Source organism: Peromyscus maniculatus, chromosome 15 (genome assembly GCF_049852395.1).
Source record: "Peromyscus maniculatus bairdii isolate BWxNUB_F1_BW_parent chromosome 15, HU_Pman_BW_mat_3.1, whole genome shotgun sequence".
Taxonomy (NCBI): Eukaryota; Metazoa; Chordata; class Mammalia; order Rodentia; family Cricetidae; genus Peromyscus; species Peromyscus maniculatus.
The window spans coordinates 12,422,293-12,440,844 of NC_134866.1; positions in this window are offsets into that span (position 1 = coordinate 12,422,293).

The window sequence follows — 18,552 nt, forward strand, 5'->3', positions numbered from 1 at the left end:
TCAATGGCACAGAGGCACAGAGATGAGTGCTATGCTAACTCACTTTCTGCTCTGTTTCATCTTGAGTGTGGGCCCCCAGCCTGTGGGATGGTGCCACCCACGTTGGGGGTGGGTCTTGCCCTCCCAGTTAGTCCTCTCTGGAAACACAAGCATGGTCAGAGGTGTGTCTCCTGGGTGATTCCAAGCCCAGTGCAGCTGACGGTGTAGACTGACATCAACTCTGCTTCTCCGCGGTGATGCCTCTCACAGGAGTGGTTGCTTTGAATTGAAGTCTTTTTCACTTGTCCATTTCAACCACCAAACGTGGTTTAAAAACTAAAGAGGAACAGGAAAATGTAATTATAGGTGTTTTTATTCTTTCCTTGTCCTTCCTTCCTATTTGACACCCAAGTTTCTTCCTGTAGCCTTTCTACTTAGAGAATGCATGTTATCTGTCACTTAGGGTCCCTCTGATGACAATAGTTCTCAGTTTTCCCTCCTGAAAGAATACCCTTACCATCCCTCCAGCCTTACAGCATTTTAGCTCAGGACAGAACTCTAGGTTGACAATTTTTTCCTTTTAGCACTTGAATAATACCACACCACTTCCTCCAGGTCTCTATGGTATATGGTAGGAACTCTGCTGTCAATCTTTTGTTTGTTTTGTTTTATTTTTCTTTTCTTTTCTTTTTTTTTTTTTTTGGTTCCTTTGTTTTGGTTTTTCTGTCTCTTACAATTTTCTGTTAAGTACATCCATTGAGTTTGTTACATTCCAAGTTCTAAAATTGTATTTGATTTTCCTTTACCTCCATTTGCTTGCTGAGGCTTTCTATTCATTTCTCCCAGCCACACTCATAATTTTTCTTTCTTTTTTTTTTTTTTTTGTTTTTTTGTTTTTGTTTTTGTTTTTCTAGACAGGGTTTCTCTGTGTAGCTTTGCACCGTTCCTGGAACTCACTTTGTAGACCAGGCTGGCCTCAAACTCACAGAGATCCACCTGGCTCTGCCTCCCAAGTGCTGGGATTAAAGGCGTGTGCCACCGCTGCCCGGCATAATTTTTCATTAAAGGATTTTTATTATGGCTACCTTAAAATTCTTGTCAGAAAAATCTAGCATACCTATAATTTCAGTGTCGATATTGATTATTCAACTTTTTTATTCCAGTTGAGAGTCTCCTGGTTGAATTGTTTTAATTTTAAGTGGGAAGGTTGGGGGGGGGGGGTTAGACTGTAAGACTCCTACATAATCCTTCTGATTTAATTGCTTTTTTCAGACACCACTTCTCCAGGAAAGGGCAAAGGACAGAAGTGTGACTCTTACTAGGCTCCTGGTGCCATAGAGGGGAAATGTTATAGGACCCCAAGTGATGGTGCAAATGATAGCTGTACCAGCTCTCTTCTGGTGGTGCTCTATAATTACAGAGGATGGAAATTCAGTTGTTGGTAGGTGAGACTGGAATTACTAGCTCCCTGATAATCTTTGCTGATGCCAATAAGAGTAGATACTCTGCCGGGAAGTGCGGTGGTGAGACATGGTAAGAAAGTCCTACTTCTCGTCCAGGGTTGCCAACCAAAAGCAACCTGGTTTCAAAGAATTGTTTCTACCAATTACGAGGCTCAGGAGTTGCCGACTCTTCCCTCAAGCTTTCTTGCAGTCATGAGTACAGTATGCCTAGACTTGGTCCGTGAAGGTCTTCCGATTTTCTGTAATCATGAGTACAGTATGCCTGGACTTGGTCCGTGAAGGTCTTCCTGGAGTGGCACTTCCACCATCTTTCATGAGCCAACCACAGAGAACCCCCAGGTGCAAGCACATCACCCTGTCAACTGCAAAACTCAGCGCTAAAAGCACAGAATTGAGGAGACTTGTGCAGAAACCCCGGGGTCTTCTGCAACAGCTGACCGCACCCCTGTGCCAGCATGCATTTCCTGTCTGTGTAAGATTGGCCCTTCACATCCTGCGGGAGCCCATCAGGGAGCCCTGTTCCCGGCACTGTCTGCTTTGTGCCTGTGAAAGGGAAAAATCAGTAGCCATCTTGAGAGACACTCCCCACCCTCCTCTAAAGGTATTTGCTCACCAGCAGCTTTAGAACTGACCAGAAGTTGAACTCGTGGGAAGATAAGGCTGAAACAATAAATCTATATATCCTGGACTTAGTAAAACAGGATAAGGGGAGTAATGGGCTCAACTGACCAGAAATTGAACTTATGGGGAAATAGGACTGGAACAGTAAATCTGAATGTATATATCCTGGGTTCAGCAAAAGCAGGACATAGGGAGTAAAAAAATTTATGTCTCTATAGATCCCCTGAATCCTGTCAGCCGTCAGTAACCTCGTGCTTATAGTTCAGCCAGTAACTTCAAAGAACTACCTCACCCTTAGCCCCCTTGTCCAGTCCTAAGATATGTAACTCTCTGCATGTAAACCTTTCCGTTATAAACCCCTCAAAGTGAGTGCTCTGGGCATCCTCGTCCACCTGCTATGTTGAGTGTTTGGAATACCGACCAAGCCCCAGGGCTTGCTTTGTTATTAAAAAACCTCTGTGTGCTTGCATTGGATATTGGCTCTGTGGTGGTCTTGCTTGGGGGTCTTGGGATGCAGGCACAACACTTGAATACAAACCCCCCAAAAGCCTCCTTTGGATGTTACTGCTTCTCTCTTCATGATTTCCATCTGGAATTGAGCAAAACAACTCATTAGCCTAAGTGCTTGAACCTGTTGACACTGTGAGGCCATGACAGCCAGCCCTAACCTGATGGCACTGTGCTCTTGCCTGCCCTGAAATGAAGTACTGCCCTATCCCAGTCATTAGAGTGCTCAGACCTGAGTAATTATTTACTCAGGTCCCCTGTGATGACTAAAGAAACATGGGGCCAGGCATCCTTAAGGGCTGTTGACCTCTGGCTCTGGAATGCCTGGGAGAGCCTAGTGGCCTGCAGGTGAGGTAAGAGCAGGATCATGGGCTGTCAGGGTGTGGTGATTTGAGTGTCACTGGCCCCCAGAAGCTCACAGGGGGTGGCACTATTAGGAGGTGTGGCTTTGTTGCAGTGGGTATGGCCTTGTTGGAGGATGTGTGTCACTGTAGGGGCAGGCTTTGACGTTTCCTGTGCTCAGGATACTATCCAGTGTTCCAGTCGACTTCCTGTGGCCTGCAAGATTAGGATGCTCAGCTACTCCTCCTCCAGCACCACATCTGCCTGCATGCCGCCATGCTCCTTGTCGTGATGATAATGGGTTAAACCTCTGAAACAGTAAACAAGCCTCCCCAATTAACTGTTTCCTTTATAAGAGCTGCCATGGTCATGGTGTCTCTTCACACCAATAAAAACCCTAAGACAGAGATATTAACAGCTGCCTTTGCTTCTGTAAAACCTGCTTATTGCTATGGGGAGGGGATGAAATGGTCTCTTCATTAGTAGAGAGATGGAAAGTAAGAAACAACTGAGGGAGTAAAACAATTTTCCTGCCCATGTGGATTCCATGGATAGTTCTAATGCCTTTCTGATGTCCGCCCTAAAACCTCACCTTAATTCTTCTTCCACATGGCATGCTGGATCAGCTCTATGGCTGCCGTCCTTCTGCTAGCAGTAAGAAAAAAATTCATTTTATGTAATTTGAATTGAGTCTAAAGTCTTTGATTTTCTCCCAGTGGATTCAAATGCCACAACAACACTAAGAGCTAGTGAGCCAAAATGAGCTGGTAATGTCAATAACAGGTATGCTGTGCCTGTTCCTAATTTCCCTCCTGAGTCAAGCTGAGAATTTAGGCTGGTTACACTGGCCCCTAATTCATTTCCTCAAACACAATCTTGGCATGGGATTGCATGCCCCGTTACAGCTGGCCAGGGGTAAAGGTATGGCTCGGCATTTTCTTCACGGGTTGTGTTGGGACCGCACTTTCTGCTGTGGTGTGTGGTGGGCTAGAGACGAGACGGGCAGCCACTCGGTTGCTGCCTGAAAGGTCGCTGCCTTGCTAGCTTGTACCTTCCTCATGCCATGTGCAGGCACAGGCTTTGTTGGGTCTTTCCGTCTCCACCTGTTGGACCCTTCAGGTTGCTGGCTGCTTCAGCTCTGAGTATGAGCAGATGAGGAAAAAAAAAAAAGAAATCTCAACGACCTGAGGTCTCTGGGCAGGCACTCAGCTATCTTCTCTCCACCTTGCAGACTTCCTGTGCTCTTTGGCAGACAATGCCCAGGGCTGATGGAGTCAGCCTGAGAGGGAGAGAGAAAGCAGACTGTGTCCTTCCAGAAGCTGAAGTCTGGGATCAGCCCTCCTCTTGAAGCCTGGTAGCTTTAATGTGACATTAACCTCCTAAGACATGTTCAGAAGCCCTGCTTGGTTTTCTTTTCCAAAACAGGAACCACACTGGTGAGTGTCAGTTAAGCTCTTTGCACATTTACTATCTGGAACCTTCCAGCGACTTATTTCCTATAGAACTCTTACTTAACCATTCGCACGTGGCACCGACGACTGTCTCACACTACCCAGAGCAGGTACTCCAAAGCATACCAATGAGAGACAGGAAGGGAGAGGCTGGCCAGACTACTGAGCACCACGGCCTGGTGCGCTGTGCACAGTGCAGTGAGGACATGGGCCTAGGGAGACTCTGTGCCTCTGCTCTTGGGAAGGATCCGGAGGGAGAAGAAGAGAATGGACTTTAAAGGATTGCTAGAGCCGAGCGCAAAGGATTGTTTCCCAGAGGTCTGAGACAACAGTTGAGCAGGGCCTGGGAAGGGAATGAGTCGTCTCCAGAGAGTGACTTCAGGGTGGAGTCAGGTATCAAGCTGTTCTGGGTGGTTTGGTGCAGAGGGCAGAACTCTCGGGAGACTGGACAGTGTTAGCATCCTCGGCTATCTCTTTCTCCCACCGGCCATTTCTCATTTACATTGCAGGAATGTCACAGCAGTTTTCTTCTCCTCAGTCGCTCCTCTGCTGGCAGCCCCGGTCAGGGCTTCTGTCCAGGATTGTCTCACAGTCCACCCCGTAGTGAAAGGTAAACGTTTGTAACTCAAAGGCTCTTGTGAAAGTTCAAGGAAAGTATCGGCTGTAGCAGACTTCTGTCAGCACCAACAACAGAGAAAACACACTCTGCTCTGCTCTGTAAGGGCGAGAACCTCTTCCTCGGTTTTACCCACAGGTTCTTTACGACTCCATTTACTCCTGTGAATGAGCTCAAATAGAGAAGACTGTCGGGGCGCGTGCTGTAAAGCAGGGTGAGAGACTCACCTGGATGCCAGGGTGATGGTCTGCTTTCCATGTTGATTTGTAATTGCTTACGCCAAAAGAAAAGAGGCAAAGTGTCTAACTTTTTTTCAAACGTGAAAATCACCTTGTAGTGCCAGCCCCTCCTAAACAATGGATTGTCATCAGCGCCTTCCGAAGGTAAAAGGAAGTCACAGGGCCTGGATTTCCTGTTTCAGTTTTTCAGCTGAACAGGCAGAGTAGGACGCGTGACTGAGAGCAGGGCCAGTGGGACAGGCCCTGCTTTCGCTTGCCTGAGCTCTGGCCTGGCTGCGGTTCTTTGAGGCTTCTTCTGTGGGCGACAGGAAGTCAGTGGTACCTCTTCTTACCACACGCTTCCCTGGAGCCCCTCAGTTCATTTATTCCTGTGTACGGGACACTTCAAACCTCACAGTTATCGGGGCCAGTATTCAAGATAGGAGGCAGGAGAGGTGACTGAGAACCTCTCTCTCTCTCTCTCTCTCTCTCTCTCTCTCTCTCTCTCTCTCTCTCTCTCCCTCTCCCTCTCCTGAGATCCAACAGGAGAACCCACTCCTGATTCTTCTGCATTCTTCATGCAGACATGCTTTGGCTTGTGGTCACATTCAGTCTAGGGGCCAGCACCTTCACATCTCCATTTGTCCCATCTGCTCATTGCTTGCATCTGTGTCAAATCTACCCTGGTCTCCCTTTTTTTAGGGACACCTGTGATAGCCTCTGGGGACATCAGGATAGTCCAGAAAATCCCTCCATCTCAAGATCCTTAATCACTTCTACAAATAGTCCTTTTGGGCAGAAATGGTAGAGTTCATTGGTTCTAAAAATTAGAATACTGATAACTCCTAAGAGCCCATGTTCAACCGGTCACAACATCTCCACACTGACAACTCCTAGCTTTGACACCAGCATGGTCCCCCATGTTCTGGGTAACAGTCGACATGTACTTCCAAAACACAGCTCTCATCTAACCCCTCAGCCAGAAATCTTAGCACCGTTGTTTGTCCTGTCTGTCCACTGCTCTCCACTCCACCCATCTCTAGGTCCATCTTCAGAACAACCCTCTTGAGAAAAAGATGGCTCAGTGGATAACGTTCTTGCCATGCAAGCATGAAAACCTAAGTTTGCATTCCCAGAGCCTACCTAAAAAACCAGGCGTGGCCAGGCATGGTGGTGCATGTTTTATTTTTATTTTTTCTTTTATATTAGCATTTTCTATTTTTATTATTTAAAACAATTTGTAAGTTTAAATATATTTTGATCATATTCTTCCCCTCCCCAAGTCCTCCCAGATCTTCCCCCCTCCCTACCCATCCAACTTTAAATTCTTTCTCAAAAAAAAACCTAAAATTCAATAACCCCCAAACCAAGAAAACAAAATAAAACACCTTCCCCCCCCCAAAAAAAAAAAACCACCAAACTGTAACTAATTAAAAGCAGACAAAAAACCCTGTGGAGTCTTTTATTAGCATGAGGCCTACCTGGGGTGGTTGATATACCCAGTGTCACTCTATTGGAGAAAACTGATTTTCCCTCCCAGGAGGTATAAATGATAGCTCAGTTGTTAACCTTTACCCTAAACCTAGTGGCTAGGTTTTCACTCACTCACTCATTCATTCATTTTTTAATATAACAAAATAAAATATAATAAAATAAAACAAAACTATCACATCAAAGGTGGACAAGACAAACCAACAGAAGTAAAAGAGCCCATGAGAAGGCACAAGAATCAGGGACTCACTCCTTCACACACGCAGGAGTCCCATAAAAACACTAAACTTGAAGCCTTAATGTTGTTGTTTGTTTTTGCTCTTTTGGGGCCTTGCCACCCAGCTCCCAATTAAATCACACACAGAGGCTTATTCTTTTTTTTTTTTTAATTATACTCATGATATTCATTAATTACACTAATGATATTCATCACATTTGTGGTATTCATAGATTACATTTGCAGTATTCATTCAATTTTATATATATATATATATATATATATATATATATATATATATATATATATAATTTTAAATGCCGAATGTCATTTATTGAAGGAGGGAGGAGGTCTTAAATACAGGCTTACAGCACAATGGGAGAACCCCGGAGGGCAGAAGTTCACTACTGATGTTTTACAATCTTGCATCTAAGCTGTTAACACCCATTATTCAGGATACACAGACAAGGAACTTCCCTTAAGCATTCAGGAGGATGGAACCTGGCAGGGAATTAGCTTTGGGAGGATATCAAGGTCAAGGGCCGCAAGCAAGACAACAGTTACCCAGAATGGGGGCCAGGGACTTACAGGTCCCCCTTTTATTAAAAAATGAGCTTCTGACTTGGGTTGCGTGGGACTTCAGCAGGTCACCTTACCCGTCATAGAGATGCCTGCCCAGGCCACACAGGTGCTCTGTTTTAGGTTGGTGAGTGCCCCCCAGGCATTACCCGTCTCTGAATACTCATTTTTTTACAGGCTCAATCATGTGTGAGCTGCAGAGTTAACTGTTGCCAAAGATCTCAAAGTGGCACTGGGCTTGCAATCTGTGTGTTCGACACAGAAAAGACCAACAGAGGTCCTATCTCACCCATAGCCAGTAGGCTAAAGGCAACTGAGCCATTCCCTTCCTTAACAAGCCATACTGTACATTGGAGTCCTTGTAAGATAGTATCCCAAAAGCAACTGGAACTTGAGTTTATAAATTTATAATTTTCAAAGCCAATCAAGATGTATATAACTACTGAATTAAATTTACCATGCCCAATAGAATGAAAGATTAACTAACTGTGGTAGCTGCTTCTGTTGCCAGGGTCTCCACTGTGCTAGCTGTAGTAAGCAATTATGAAATGGTAATCCCAGAAACAGTAGCAGTGGTGGCCGCCATTGTTATAACAGCAACAGTGGCAGCAGCAATGTCAAATTGTGCATCTAATGGCATGGATACAACTCCAGTAACACGAACCGCAGAGGCTTATTCTTAATTATAAATGTCTGGCCTTAGCTTGGCTTGTTTCTTGCCAACTTTCCTTAACTTTAAATTATCCCATCTACCTTTTGCCTCTGGGTTTTTCCTGTTTTCTGTTTCTGTATACCTTTCTTATTCCATTCTGGTTATATAGCTGAGTGGCTGGCCCATGGAGTCCTCCTCCTTCTCTGGCTCCTTCTTCTCTCCACCCTGATTTCTTCTATATATTCTCTCTACCTGCCAACCCCATCTATTTCTATCCCCTGCCTCACTATTGGCCGTTCAGTTTTTTATTAGACCATCAGGTGTTTTAGACAGGCACAGTAACACAGCTTCACAGAGGTAAACGAATGCAACATAAACAAAAGTAACACACCTTAAAATAATATTATAAAACACCATAACATAAGCATAGAGGACCTTGTGCAGACCTGTGCAGGCCCTGTGCATGCGGCTTTAGTCTCTGTGAGTTCATGAGTTTTGCTCGTGTTTATTTAGAGGGCCTTGTTTTCTTGGTGTCCTCCATCCCCTCTGGCTCTTACACTTTTTCTGTCTCCTCTTCTATGGGTTCCCTGAACTCTGAGGGAAGGGATTGGACAGAGACATCCCATTTAAGACTGAGTGTTCCAAGGTCTCTCATGCTCTGATAATGTGTGGTTGTGAGTCTCTATATTTGTTCCCATTTATTGCAGGAGGAAGCTTCTTTGGTTATGGCTGAATTAATACATTGATCTATGAGTATAGCAGAATATCATTAGGAGTCATTTTATCACTACATTTTAAAACTAGTATATTTGGATTTTTCCCCCTAGGTCTCTGGGCTATCTAGGCTCAGGTTCTTGACCACCCAAGTAGTGCCATATACATTTACATGACATATTACATGGTACGTTTACATAATGGAGTATTACTCAGTCGTTAAAAAAAAAGATGCCATGGAATTTTCAGGCAAATGAATGGAATTAGAAAAAAGAATCATCCTGAGTGAGGTATCCCAGACCCAGAAAGACAGATGGGGTATGTATTCACTTATATGTGGATATTAGCTGTTAAGTTAATGGTAACTATGCTGCAATCCATAGAACCACAGAGGGTAGGTACAAAGGACTAGAGGGAACAGATAAATCTCATTAGGAAAGGCAAATAGAATAGATAGATATGGATGGAAGGGGGTGCTGAAATGGGAGACTCAAATGGGGAGGGGGAGAGGAGAGGGGGTTTCAGTGAGGAGTACAGGGAGAGACACCTAAAATTAAGGGGCATTTGAAGGGTAGTATGGAAACCTAATGTTTCCATATATATATGAAGGTGATCTAAATGAAATCTCCAAATAATGGGAGAGAAAGAGTCCCAACTGATCATCTCTTGTCTCCAAAGGAAGCTTCCATTACCAGGATGGGGTTACATCTAATTGAGTTGTTGGCCAAAGGGGCCCCATGGGAATCCCAAACAACCCAGGCTCTTGCCAAGACTGTAGGTTGCTCTCCAAAAACTGACAACAAGGTCCCATTGCTAAAGAAAAACATCTACACAACTCAGTGAACGTGGAGATGTTGAGCTGGTGCCTGTATAGAATCATGACCCCTATGTCCCAGCATCTTTGGCACAGCAAAGTACTCTGTACGCCATCAAATGTAACACTAAGGCAGCCCCAGAAACCTTTTCCACAATGGTGTACTACCTTCAGGACAGGCTAGGGCGATAGTGGCACAACACTTGTGGGAGTAACCAACCAGTAAAGCCGTGAGATGGAACCCATACCCACCTGATACTGCTTGAATACACATTTTAAATTGCACCATTTGGGAGGCAGAGACAGGTGGATCTCCATGAGTTCAAGGCCAGCCTGCTCTACATAGTGAGTTTCAGGCCAACCAAGGTTATATATAGTGAGACCCTTGAATCAAACAAAACAAAAACAAACAAACAAACAGAATGAGCCAGGTGTGGCAGGGCACACCTGTAATCCCAATTCTGAGGAGAGGGAGACAGGCAGACTGCTGGAAGCTCACTGGCTGGCAGCCAGCAAAATCAGTACCCTTCAGGTTCAAAGAGAGACCCTGTCTCAAAAAATAAGGTGGAGCCAGATGTGCCTTTAATCCCGGCATTTGGGAGGCAGAAGCAGGCTGTGAGTTCAAGGCCAATCTGGTCTACATGTAGATAGGAAGTTCCAGGGTGGTCAGAGCTACACCGTGAGACCCTTTTTCAAAAGAGAGAGAGAGATGGAAATCCATCATACACAAAGACAGACAGACACACTGCTTAGGCTCCCACCCAGGCCTCTTAACTGGACCATCTACTCTCACGTGTGTGCATTTTTAATCTATTACCCACTTGTCTGCAGAGTCATCATTGAACATAGAAACCAGATCACAGGCCTCCTGTCAAACCTCCCCACAGAGGTGGGCGTGTTCCCGTAGCTGTGTGCACAATGCCCAGTCCCCTGAACTGGATCCTGTAGGACACATCCATCCCGTGTCTGCCCCACATTCTTACTCCCTCCTCTCTGACCACTTGGCTTTCCTTAGGCCTCAGACAGAGGACTCTCTCTCACCCGGGAGCTTTACACCTGTCCCCTCTGTCCGGACACTCTTGGACTCAAGTTTCTCCCAATCCTCCACCTAGATGTCCTGGAAGCAAAGGCTTTTGGACTTCCCAGAAGTGCCTTACTTCATCCCTTGAGAAAGGTTGTGTCTCCTTTAATCTGTCTTATCGGCTTCATGGATGTGGTTGGGACAGCAGTGACCTCAAGCCTCAGGCCTGTGGCCTGTGCTGGACGCTATGCAAATGACACTGTTCACCCTTCCATCTCTCATGCGTCACATTTAAGTTCATAGGTGTATCCCTTCTAAACCTTAACTGGCGCATGTGTGATGTACTGGTTTGGGGGCTGGGTTTTGTTTGTTAGACTTAACATTTTATTTTATGTGTATGAGTGTTTTGCCTGCTTGTATGTGTGTGCACCATGTACAGGGCTGATGCCTTTGGAGGCAAGAAGAGGACATCGGAACCCCTGAAACTGGAGTCACAGAGACCATGGGCCACCACTTGAGTATTTGAACCAAATGTGGGTCCTCTACCAAAGCAATGAATGGTCTTTACAGCTACGCCACCTCTCCTGGCTCAGTTCCTTGTTTCAGGATTGTCTCTCGTTCAAGGTTATAAGTTCCACCAGGGCAGGGAGCCCTCTACCCTAGACATTGCTGTGCGATACGTATGCCCTCACAATTTCAAGCGTGTCAATCCTTCCTGGCTCCTACGCTTCCCACAGTGGCTGTTGCACTTGAAAACCAAGGTAAGATGAAAAACTGAGGAACATCATTCAGAAGTCTTCACTGTTTGGGGGTTTTCTTAAGGTTCTTTCTTTCCTCGGGGGCTCAGTGGTCAAGAGCACTTGTTGCAAAGCACCAGGATTACTTCCCAGCATCCTCACGGAGGCTCACCACCTCCTCCGGCACCAGGCATGAGTGTGGCACACCCACGTAAATGTAGGCAAAATACTCATACACATAAAATAGCATAAATAAGTCTAACTGTTCTGATATATTCCTCTGCGACCCTGAGGATATCCTCGTGTGCAGGGAGCCATGCTGGCAGGCCTGGCAGATGCAGCATTGGGCTGGCAGGCGGCCCACTCCATGCGGGCATGGCGGTGGGTGGACATTCACAAGCCAGACGCTAAGCTCGGAAAGAGTTTATCATAATAGAGAGACAAAGAAAGGGTAGGAAGGAAGAGAGAAAGAGAGAGGGAAAGAGAGAAGGGGGGTCGTGGAGTGCACATCTCGTGGGAGTGGAGGGACAGAGAGAGAAAGGGGTGGAGTTTTTCTTTAAGAAATGGCTTCTATGTCAGGACTCAGGGCAGCCCCAAGGCGTGGTTCAGAATAACAATAACACTAACAATAACAACAAAGTTTATTAAGATCCATCCACGTGAGTCTATTTAGTGGGTAATAGGGATTTATTAAGATATAAATTGGGAGCCGGGCAGTGGTGGCGCACGCCTTGAATCCCAGCACTCGGGAGGCAGAGCCAGGTGGATCTCTGTGAGTTCGAGGCCAGCCTGGGCTACCAAGTGAGTTCCAGGAAAGGTGCAAAGTTACATAGAGAAACCCCCCCCCCAAAAAAAAGATATAAATTGGGGAAATACACTCATGAATACAAAACGGAGTAGACAGCTGAAGTCCTCTGACCCAGAGCTAATCTACCTCCTCGCAGGCAGGGAGAAGGGGCATGTGATCCTTCTCCCTTTCCTTATAAGAGGTCACATACAATGGCAAGAAGCACCTTCTCCTTTGGGCCCTATAGCCCAAGGTCATGAGAGGAGCAAATACCAACCACTACAAAAGTTTTTTTTTTTTTTCTTTTTTATTCCCTTCAGCTAAACAGGAGCCAAGGATTCCATGCCTGTGATTCTGACACACGGTCACTGTTAGCCAATGGCAAGAGCCACAGTCAGCCAGCCCTGGTGGATTTCAGCCCTATGCATTCAGAGGTGCCTCATGAATAAACCCAGGGAGCCTGAGCAGAGGGATAGGCATGTATGCCCTCCCCCCCCTCCCCCCCCCCCCACTCCCCAAATCTGGTAGGTTTGATGCATCCTTAAACAAGTTTGGTCTCAGTCGGGGCTACACAAAAGAGCTTTCTGTCATGATGGGCATGGCTTGGACATGCGCTGTCAACTGCAGCAGCCGCCAGCAATAAATGACGTGACGGCTCAAAATGCAACCGTTGTGTGGTGGTTTGAATGAGGCTGGCCCCCATAGGCTCAGAGAGTTCAACATCTGGTCCCCAGGTGGTGAGGCTGGAAAGGATTAGGGGATGTGGCCTTGTTGGAAGAGATATGTCATTGGGGGTGAGTTGTGGGGTTCAAAAGACTCATGGGAGTCTTGGTATGCTCTCTCTCTCTCCCCCCCTCCATCCCTCCCTCTCTCCCTCCTGCCCTCCCCACACCCACACTGTTGTGGATCAAGATGTGAACTCTCACCGGTTTCTTCACTCTGCAGTCCTGGGTTCTAAGCCTCTGAAATCCTAAGCCCAATTAAACACTTCCTTCTGTACGTTATTTTGGTCATGGTGTTTTAGCACAGCAACAGGAAAATAAATAAGCCAGTAACTAAGGAAGTGACTTTAATGTCACATGGTTTATTTTAAATGTAAATACTTCCTACGTTAGACGGCATACCTGGAGCCTCCTTACCTGTCACGGGTAAACCTCCAGAGGCCTCTTGAGGGAGCACTGTGCCTCCCCATGCTACTAAGTAAGTGAAGACTCTTTTACTCTATTTAGGTAAAACTTGCAAACAGGCTGGGCACAGCTTCCTCAGTGTTACATCTCTGACCTCTGGGCATCCGCAGCCCTTGGCTTTTAATGTCACAGTTCCTTAGTGCTACCTAGGCCCTGAGAACCAGTTGACCTCACCTTGGCAGCTGATGTCAACAGCCCTGTCAGCCATGCTTGGTGGCGCCTTAGCAGCAGCCAGCGTTGGTGGCTTACAGCAGCCCTCTGGAACTCTCACAGTCCGAGGAGGGACCCTGGGCCTACCTGTCCTGGCTGTCATGAGGAGGGAGGTGCCCCTCCCTGACTAGAGTGGGGGACACTTGCAAAGGGAGACATCCAGAACGGCTGTGCAACAGGGTCTTCGGAAGCTGCCAGTTGAGTGGCCTCTGGAACGGAAGCAGGGGGTTGGTTCGGCGGCCGTCGTGACAGCTACTGCAGTTCCTGTGGGAGTCTCCGGGGCTGTGCAGAGCTCAGGGTCTCCTGGGGCAGCCACAGCTGAAGCAAGGTCTACTGGAAGTTTGAAAGCAGCCACACTGTCATGATGACAGCCTGCTGGACTATGGGAGAAGTGGCTGGTTGATTGACAGTGTGAGGGCTGTGGGAAAATGGCTGCCTGACTGACAGCCAGCTGAAGGTGAAGTTGCCTCTGTGTCTGATGGAACTTCCAGAGCTAAGGCTGTACCTGTCATAGCCAGGCTCTGTGAGAATAAACCAGAAGGAGTCTGGTCTCTGTCACTACCTAATTGTCTCTGTCACCGAGGTTGGTCACCTGTTGGAGCTTCGAGGTGGTTTCTATGGTAACTGGATGTGACAGTCAATCAAGCAACTAAAAAGCTCACTCTCATGCTTTGACAGCTTCAGAATATTTAAGAAGCATTTGTAACCAAGATCTGACCCTAAAATTAGCATCCTCTCCAAGTAATTTCTATGCACTACTTCAGTCCTGGTCATTCCCTTGCAGGAATGTAGTATATTTGCTTCAGTGTTGATAATGTATAATACTAACATTTTCTCTAGAGGGATATTGATCTTCCTTAATCTGCCTCACATTCTTCAGGAAGCGTGGTTGGGACATCAGTGGCCTTGGAACCTAAGGGAGAGCCCTGTGGTCCGACTGTCTTCACCTGGGGTGTGATCCATGCAAATGGAGCTTTCCCTAAGCAAAGAGAAACCTGCTGAGGTGCAGGAGACAAAGGGGTTCTTCCCTGGGTGGGACTCAAGAACAGGGCTGCAAGAGTCCAGAAGGCAAGGGAGCTTCCAGGAAATCTCCCCAGGGAAGACAGAAGGGCAAGATATAGGCATAAAGAAAGTCCGGGTGATCAGGGTTGCTCAGCCAGCACAGCATTTGGGGGGCACAACAGCAAAGGCATGTATTGAACCCATCAGGGACAGAAGAAATCCTTTGACACCCCATAAACAATACTTGCTGCCCTGCCCAGGGTGACCAGTCCCTAACAGACACACCTGAATAGACCCAGCTCCGCCTAGGGAAAATGCATTTTATTCTGTTTAGGGGGTGAACGATTGGGCCCCACAATTAGAAATGAGGTTTTAATATGAGCCTGTCAAGCACCAAAGCCTAGGACTGATCAGATCCTTTCAGCGGAAGGTGGTTGGCTGTGTGCGGTGTATCAGCCAAGACCTGGTTGGGGGACAAACAGGACGGACTCACTCAAATTGTAGCTGTTGAGAGTTTAACAATGGGCTGTCCCTAAAGTGTTCCAGCCCCTTGTGCAAGACTTTTATTGAAGGGAGGCAGAGACACTGAAGCAAGTCCATTGGAGGGAGCGAGGGAGGGAGCTAAGGAAATCCACTGCAAAAAAGTCTTTCCTCTCTTGGCCTTCTTGGTATGGGCATTCGGCAAACTTAGCCAGAGGGCAAGAGAGCCCCTTGATAAAAGTCCCTGGATTCGAACCTCTAGGACATAGAGAGGGCTGAGAGACCACCTAAGGGGCACCCGAGAAAGAGGTAAGAACCAATAGGTACAAATAGGCTACTTATTTGAATGGCCAGAATCCAGAACACCGACAGCGGCAGGCGCTGGCATGGGTGTGGAGGAGCAGCAGGAAGTCTCATTTCAGATGGGAATGCAAAGTGATTCAGCTTCCGTGGAACACAGTCTGACTGCTGCCTACAAAACCAAGCAAGCGCTCGCCAGAACCCAGCAAGCCCTCTCTTCAACCCCTGCCCAGAGAACTGGAAAGGATCTGTATGATGTGAGCAGCAGCTCTAATCCACATGAACATCTGTAACAGCCTTTTTCATAACTGCCCAAGTTCCAACAGTGAATGTGAGACGGAAGAAGGGACCCATCTTTCATGGCGCCAAAGACAAGCTCTTGGAGAACTTCCCTGTCCATGATTTCTATCTGGGTAGAGCAAGACGACCAACTAATTGATGACAAATGAACAAACTGAAAAATATCCAAATAGAATATCACTCTGCATGAAAAAGAAATATTAAATAAGCAAGCTCTCAGGCTATCTTCCATAAATGACATGGAAGAAATTTATATGCATATTCCTAACAGAAAGGAGCCAGTCTAAAATGGATATGTACTATATGATACTGGAAAAGGAAAAGTTATAGACCCAGTAACAAGGATCAGTGTCTCAGGGATCAGGGGAAGGAGGGACACATAGGCAGATTGTAGGATTTTGAGGGCTAGGAAGTTATTCCTTATGATATATGATATTATAATAACAGATACATTTTATATTGTACATTTATCAACAAACATTGAATGCATACCACTAACAGTAAATGCTGAAGTTAATTATGACTATGTTAATGATGGCATGTCAGTGTAGGCTCACAGACTCTAACAAATGGAAGGCTCTGGGACAGGAGGTTGTCGGTGGGGGAGGCTGTGCATGTAGCAGTAAGTATTGGTAATGCTCAGTAGCATGTCTGGCTCAATTTTACTATTAGCCTGAAACAGTTTTTTTAAGTCTACCATAAGGAATGGCAGCACGAAGCAACAGGTCCCCGAAATGGCAGGCAAAAGTAGAAATGGACTGTAATCCAAAGCCAAAGCCCTGTGTGTCACTCAAGCTCAGGACACTCAATGGAGTGGCAAGGGAGTTGAGCTGAAGAAAGTACGGAGGTGGGGAGGAGCTGGGAGAGGGGGAAGAACATGCCCAACATGTATTGTATGATATTTTAAACTAAAAAACAAGTACAAAAAAAACCCACAAAAAAACAAAACAAAAAACCAAGTACAAAGGTATTTTTAAAGTATTAATTATTAGTGTATGAAAGCCGTCAGTAGAAAGAAGCTGGAAACCTGGGCCACATACAGTGAACGGAGCATACGTGAGAAAAGCCCACGCACATAGGTGCTGTGTCAACGTCTTATACGGGTCACGCGCCCAGTGACCCAGGGTCTCAGGGTCTCACACTTCCTTCTCAGCTCACTAGCCCACTCCAATCTCGGGAGTGCTTTCTTCTTAGTAAACTGTCCCTATTTCTGTTTCTAGCCATGTGTCCCTGGTCCAACTCTTTGAATTGGGACCCAAGAGCCTGGAACTCCAGCAAGAATCCTGAGATTCACAGACACATCTGTAATAGAAAGACCCTCCTGGCCGGCAGGTCTCACCTGGGGTCAGTTCTTAACCATGCACCCCCTGATTCTGAGAGTAACACCGGATCCCCAGATTGTCAAGCAACCCATGGACAAACAGCTGCAAGGGCCAGAGTCCAAACAATGCCTTTCTCTCCAAATTCTGCAGCTGAGCAATCCTCCCTAGGGGCTTCTTGCAAAACTCCCAGCAATCCCTCTCATCCCAGTCTTATGTCTTCCTTCGCTATGCAAGTCCACGACAAGGTCGGCAGCAGGACCAGGTCCCTTTCAGCTGCAGGTCTTTGTCTTCTTGTACTTCACACCTCCTAGATTCTCTGGGTCCAGCAAAGCCAAGCAGAATGGACCTCGCTGGAGAGGCATATGAATATTCACTGCCTTCCCCATGGTGGCCAGGAAAGAGCTGCATATGCTTTGACACCTAGCCGCCTCCCACCTTTATGACTCCCCCCTCTCTCTTTATTTTTTTAAAAAATAACCCACTGAGTCCAATTAGCAGTGCCTCATGAGCATGGGCAACCTACCAATGGCCACATCCCCCGACGAAACATGACTCCCTCTTTCCCAGAAGCCATCCATTGCCGAGAGGTCCTCTGTCAGGATGGAGCCTCATGAGACCCGCCCCTATCCACGCTGTAACGTTGACGGACGTGAATCTGATCCGTTCTTGTGCAGGTAGCCACGGCTGCTTTGAATTTGTGAGTACAGCAGCCACGCGGGGCTTCCCAGCATTCCTATCTCCCAGCCGTCCTCTCCATCTCCCAGCCGTCCTCTCCGTCTCCCGGCCGTCCTCTTGGTCTCCCAGCATTCCTCTCTATCCCCCACCAGTCCTCTCTATCCCCCAGCCGTCCTCTCTGTCTCCCAGCATTCCTCTCTATCCCCCACCAGTCCTCTCTATCTCCCAGCCGTCCTCTCTGTCTCCCAGCCGTCATCTCTGTCTCCCAGCATTTGCGGTATTTCCTTTCCCTCTTCTGGAATGTACCTCGAGCCTTGGGAGTGGTAAGACATAGATATCCCAGGTAGGGATGCGCACTTACCAATCACTCATTCTTATCACTGTGGCCCGTGGTGAGTCTCTGCCTTGACTGCTGCCCACTGCCAAAGGAAGTTTCTCTGGCCAAGATTGATCGTAGCACTAATCTACAGATAGAAACATTTACAGGGCAGTTTGACAACATGATTCTTTAGCCAAACAATAATAGTGAGCTCCCTTGTAAGGCCTATGACCTCACCAACTATGTGCTTTTAGCTAGTGTATAGTGCCAGGCATGAATTTCTTCCTGTGATGCGGGCCTCAAATCCAATTAGAAAGCCATTGGTTAGCTCCAAAACAGTCATGCCACTATTACACCCATGGACCCGCCTCGCCCGGCAGGTCAGTATCGTAGCATGCAGGGTCCACTGCTGAGTATGTCCATTGATGACATTTTCCCCACCGGCGTCCTGCATAGCACCTTTGGGTACTATGAAAATTAGCCATCTGCATGCAGGTATTTTAAATAAGGATACTGCTAATATCAAATTTTGTAGCATGTGTTTGCAT